The sequence below is a fragment of the Lontra canadensis genome, unplaced genomic scaffold (genome assembly GCF_010015895.1).
Source record: "Lontra canadensis isolate GAN:19392208 unplaced genomic scaffold, GSC_riverotter_1.0 scaffold66, whole genome shotgun sequence".
NCBI classification, from domain to species: Eukaryota; Metazoa; Chordata; class Mammalia; order Carnivora; family Mustelidae; genus Lontra; species Lontra canadensis.
In genome coordinates, this window is record NW_022631060.1 from 2,623,077 (window position 1) to 2,629,314 (window position 6,238).

The window sequence follows — 6,238 nt, forward strand, 5'->3', positions numbered from 1 at the left end:
TATTCACAAATGACAGTACAGACAAAAAGTTGATATCCAGGATCTACAAAAAACTTCTTAAACTTAACACGCACAAAACAGATAAGCATGTCAAAAAGTGGGCAGAAGACATGAACAGACACTTCTCCAATGAAGACATACAAATGGCTATCAGACACATGAAAAAATGCTCATCATCACTAGCCATCAGGGAGATTCAAATTAAAACCACATTGAGATATCACCTTATACCAGTTAGAATGGCCAAAATTAGCAAGACAGGAAACAACATGTGTTGGAGAGGATGTGGAGAAAGGGGAAGCCTCTTACACTGTTGGTGGGAATGCAAGTTGGTGCAGCCACTTTGGAGAACAGTGTGGAGATTCCTCAAGAAATTAAAAATAGAGCTTCCCTATGGCCCTGCAATTGCACTACTGGGTATTTACCCCAAAGATACAGATGCAGTGAAAAGAAGGGCCATCTCTACCCCTCTGTTCATAGCAGCAATGGCCACAGTCACCAAACTGGAAAGAACCAAGATGCCCTTCAACGGACGAATGGACAAGGAAGATGTGTCCATATACACTATGGAGTATTATGCCTCCATCAGAAAGGATGAATACCCAACTTTTGTAGCAACATGGACGGGACTGGAAGAGATTATGCTGAGTGAAATAAGTCAAACAGAAAGAGTCAATTATCATATGGTTTCAGTTATTTGTGGAGCATAACAAATAACATGGAGCGCGAGGGGAGATAGAGAGGAGAAGGGAGCTGAGGGAAATTGGAAGGGGAGATGAACCATGAGAGACTATGGACTCTGAAAAACAATCTGAGGGTTTTGAAGGGGCGGTGGGTGGCAGGTCGGGGGAGCCAGGTGGTGGGTATTATAGAGGGCACGTATTGCGTGGAATACTGGGTGTGGTGCATAAACAATGAATTCTGTTACACTGAAAAGAAATAACGGGAAAAAAAGTAACAAGGATTCTTTCTACAGTTTTCCAGGTCCACATTTTCTATCTTTGATGATAAGAATGTCTACCACCCGGTACAGAGATCTTACCTTACACGGAGAGAGGTATTTCTTGATTTTGAGGCAACAGAGGACGGTCTGAGTGTCCTTATGCACTGATTGTCTCTCAAGTAACTTTTATTGGAAATAATCAACATGCCAAAGTAGCACATTTCAGGGAAGCCTGCTCTTGGGCTCTCCAAAAGGCAAATTCCACAAGAGGTTTGTGAGTGAATGACCCTGATGTAAGAATCGGTCAGTGGGAGGACCCAGGCAAGGGAAACCCTATGAGAGAAACAGGTTCGCAGGCAAGTCCAGATCAGAGATGATAAGGAAGTCAAAATTGAATTGAAGAAAAGACCATTCCAGATGACAGTACAAAAAAAAAAAAAAAACCATCAGCAAAGAAATGGGATCTCCAACATAATCTGATCTGCATTGCATCTTGTCTTTACTCTCTTCAGTACTGGAGATGACTGTGAAATGTGGGGGTGGGAGAAGCAACCAGAAACACTGAGGCTGGCAGCATGTAAATGATTCCCTTCAATGGGGCAGCGAGCCCTCTCTATGTGGGGACCTAGCAATCCCACTGCACCTGAGGCTGTAAGCAATATCACTCTAAGAAGAATTTGCATCCCACCGGGGATGGAGATTCTTCATGGATTATGATAAAGGAAGGAATTATGGAATTTCATTTAAAAGCCAACACGGGCATGTGATGTGATGAGCACTGGGTGTTATACACAACTAATGAATCATTAAACACTACATCTGAAACTAAAGGTATACTGTATGTAAGCTAATTTAATTTAAATTAAAAAGAAGCCAACATGGGTTAGATGTGGGAGTGTAAAAAGGATGAAACTCACGCTTATGAATCCTGTTCATCAGCTGGCACATAAATGAGCATACTCACAGGAACACAGACAAGCAACCATTCTCCTGAGGTTTAGGGTTATAGGCACAGATGAGTAAGGCGGATATGGATGCTCACCTTTTATGGAATGGGTGTGATTCCTAGAGAGGACCACAAGATGTCTCCCTCACAGTAGTAATGAGCTAAGCTCCATATCCTTGTTCTGGATAACCACATCCACCTTGATCACCTGGACAACTCACGTTGATCCTTCAAGTCTCAATGGATCACCTGACACCTTGTTTAGAAAACCAGGATTGACCTTCCTGCAAATATTAGTACAGTCACTCTCTCTCTCCAACTCCCTCTCTTTGCTGAATCCTGTTGTTTACTAGAGAATGTGACAGGCAGAGGAGCAGGCAAACACAATTTTGGTATCAGAGCATTCAGGAAATGAAGGACTGGAAGTTAAATGAGGAGAGTTATGATTGCTTTCAGAGTGTTTACTCTAAACCCTCAGAGATCATGTGAGATGCTCCAAGGCTGTGCTTGGAGAAGTTGAATGGACCAAAGAAACCACCTAAATCATCACTACATTTCAAACTCAGCAAAGCATTCACTGAAATTTTCTCCCATTCCATGTGGGTTTGCCCAGCCTAGAGAGAAAAGGTTTTATAAAAGGCCCTGTCATCCCTCCCTTCCAAAGAGATGACTTAGTATTGGTCAGTATTGGTTTAAATCTCATTTATGCTATTATAATATATCTAATATTCATAAGTTTCTCTGCATTGGTCTATTTAAATCATATCACTATGCACATCTTGACAGGAGGATGCTTAATATTTCCATCACTTTTTTTCTTGACCCAAGTCAGCATAGATTATATGCTCAGTCATGATAAGTTAATAGAATCAATTGGCAGAATCAGTTCTGCTGGTAGAAATTGGGGAGTTGCATTCTCTAACTGGGGATGGCCATCTCTCTAACTGTTCATTGTTCCTAGACATTCAATAAACACTAGGACTCTGATCCTTGCATCTCCTACCCAGGGAATGTAACAAAAGAGGAATGAAGTAAAAAATCTCCAGAGACAATCTGAGGTCACTTCCAGAGAGGGTTATTGTTCATGGGTTGAAGGAACCCAGGCATTGGAGTGGAAGGAAGTGGTCCAGAGCCCCTGAAAAGATCTTCAGCCCTCCTGGGTTTCACCTGGTCGCAGTTTTACCCCCTGCCCCAGAAGTCCATGTTGTTCATGCTATCCCATTCCTAGCATGCAGTGAGACCAAGTCTTCCTCTATTTTGACCCTGTGTAAAGTTGTTGAAGGTTGACTGTTACTCTAGCATGAGTACTTTCTTTATCTTCATGTCGTACCTCCCAAGAAGCCTTCCTGAATATCCCCTGGTTAGGGAGATCATTTTCCATGCTCCCATAATTGGTAAAACTTTGTCCTTGCTGGGCTTCTTTGGGTCCTGGAGACACCAGTTCTGCAACCACTGCAAGGGGTAACATCAAAAGCTGAGCAAATGACAATACAGACAAAGGGCTGATATCCAGGATCTATAAAGAACTCCTCAAACTCAACACACACAAAACGGATAATCACGTCAAAAAATGGGCAGAAGACATGAACAGACACTTCTCCAAAGAAGTCATACAAATGGCTATCAGACACATGAAAAAATGTTCATCATCACCAGCCATCAGGGGGATTCAAATTAAAACCACATTGAGATACCACCTTACACCACTTAGAATGGCCAAAATTAACAAGACAGTAAACAACGTGTGTTGGAGAGGATGTGGAGAAAGGGGAAGCCTCTTACACTGTTGGTGGGAATGCAAGTTGGTGCAGCCACTTTGGAGAACAGTGTGGGGATTCCTCAAGAAATTAAAAATAGAGCTTCCCTATGACCCTACAATTGCACTACTGGGTATTTACCCCAAAGATACAGATGTAATGAAAAGAAGGGCCATCTGTACCCCAATGTTTATAGCAGCAATGGCCACAGTCACCAAACTGTGGAAAGAACCAAGATGTCCTTCAATGGAAGAATGGATAAAGAAGATATGATCCATATATACTATGGAGTATTATGCCTCCATCAGAAAAGATGAATACCCAACTTTTGTATCAACATGGACGGGACTGGAAGAGATTATGCTGAGTGAAATAAGTCAAGCAGAGAGAGTCAATTATTATATGTTTTCACTTATTTGTGGAGCATAAGAAATAACACAGAGGACATAGGGAGATGGAGAGTAGAAGGGAGTTGGGGGAAATTGGAGGGGGAGATGAACCATGAGAGACTGTGGACTCTGAAAAACAATCTGAGGGTTTTGGAGGAGCAGGGGGTGGGAGTTTGGGTAAGCTTGGTGGTGGGTATTATGAAGGGCATGTTATTGCATGGAGCACTGGGTATGGTACATAAACAATGAATTCTGAAACACTGAAAAGAAATTTAAAAAATAAATAAATAAATTTTTAAGACACTGAGAAAACATGGCATCTGCCTTCTTTCCATCTTTAAATTCCCATCAGTGTCTTCCATTGGAGTACCACACAAAGCAGCACTGGCAAGAGAGTCTGGGATATGTAACTCATAGGCCTTCAGTTCTAACAATAGAGACATGAGTAGGACAAAGCAACTCTGGAACTAAGGAAACATAGAGCCTATCTGGCACACAATGGTTTAATCTACAGAGCTTGGGTTTTATTTCTCATCTTGATGGAGACCAATAGTCTGACCTATAGAAAAATTAATATCTGTTAAGTTTTTTGCCTACAATATAATAAACATGATTTATTTGTGTAATTAATACATCAACTAATGCACCCGTAAGCTTTATTGATCAATACCTGTGTACTAGGAAATGCTGGAATAAAAAAAAGTCCCTTGAGGACTATGGGGTTGCTCCAAGACCAGTCTGGATCACATCATAGCCAAAACCAGCAAGAAACATAGCATAAGATTTGTGACATCGTCTACAACAAATGCCAAGACAAATGATGTGTGAGACATCATAAAACAAGCTCAAAATAAAAAGAGCTTTTTCAAAAGAAAAACCATCCTTTTTATTGATGAGATTCATCGGTTCAATAAATCTCAGCATAACACTTTCCTTCTTCATGTGGAATGTGGGATGATCACTCCGATTGGGGCAACGATGGAAAACCCTTCCTTCCAGGTCAATGCTGTTCTCCCTAAACTGCTGTTGCGCTATCATTCTTGAGAAGCTTCCCGTAGAGTCATTGGTGATGGTTTAACCTGGGAATCCACATCCTAGACTCCAGCCATCCCACTGACCCTCTGAGCCAGAAAAGTAACAGCAGTTCAAAGCCAGCTGTGTTCACAGAAGATAAAGCAAAAGATTCTTCGGTTTATCTTGGCAACAGGGATGCCCTAGCTGGATTGAATGACTACAGCTGGCAGTGCTGGCCAGGTTAAACTCTAGGAAGATGTTCTGTAAGAAGAGTGGGCAAAACTATTCTCTCAGTAGAGTTCTGATCACTGAAAATGACGTAAAGGAAGGCCTCCAACAATCTCATATTTTATATGACCGAGCAGGAGAAGAGCATTACAACTGCATCTCTGCACCTCATAAGTGGATGCAGGCTCAAACCAGAGTGCCTCCCTCTACTGGCTTGTGTGCATGCTTGAAGGATGACAGGACTGGTTGTATGTGGCAAGGAGGCTGGTGAGGTTTGCCAGTGAGGACATAGGTCTGGCACACCCTTCTGCATCAACACAAGCAGTTGCTGCCCACCACGATTGTCATTTTATAAGCATGTCCGAATGTGAGGTGCTTCTGGCCCAGTGTGTAGTCTATTTTACCAGAGCCCTTAAGTCCATTGAGGTGTAAAGTGCCTGCAACATCAAAGCATGCGTGCAAAACCACCAGGGGTCTCTGCCCCTGTTCTGCTGCACCTGAGGACAGTACCCACTAAGCTGATGAAGGATTTGGGCTACAGCACAAGAACAAGCCCATGTACCGTGAGCCTGTGGATCAAGAATATCTGCCGGAGGAATAGAGAGGAGTTGATTTCTTTAAGCAAGGGTGACAATGACTCTCGTACGCTTTGACAGCAGAAGGATGTGTCTGTTTTTTAAGGAGAACAAGAGTAACTGGATTGTGAGTCGGTTGCCTGGTGAAAGTTAAATGACACCAACATTTTTTGCAAGAAGTGTCAGAGTTCCTTAGGTGGAGGCACACGGACTTCAACTAAATGTGTAACATTGAAATTGTGTCCATTTGCTCTCTGTGCAATGGTTGTGGTTATGCTTATGAAAATATCTGGCAGCCTTGTGCAATGAATTGTTATAAAGAATTATCTTATTTTGTCATAGTTTTAGTCATGATGTCATTTCCGAATTCAGTTCTGTAGGATTTT

The 6,238-nt window shown here is 42.1% G+C and overlaps 1 pseudogene; it reads left to right on the plus strand.

Annotated features, from left to right (window-relative positions):
* The first annotated feature begins 1,821 nt into the window (after positions 1-1,821).
* Positions 1,822-5,908, plus strand: LOC116880594 (annotated as a pseudogene).
* The last annotated feature ends 330 nt before the right edge of the window (positions 5,909-6,238 follow it).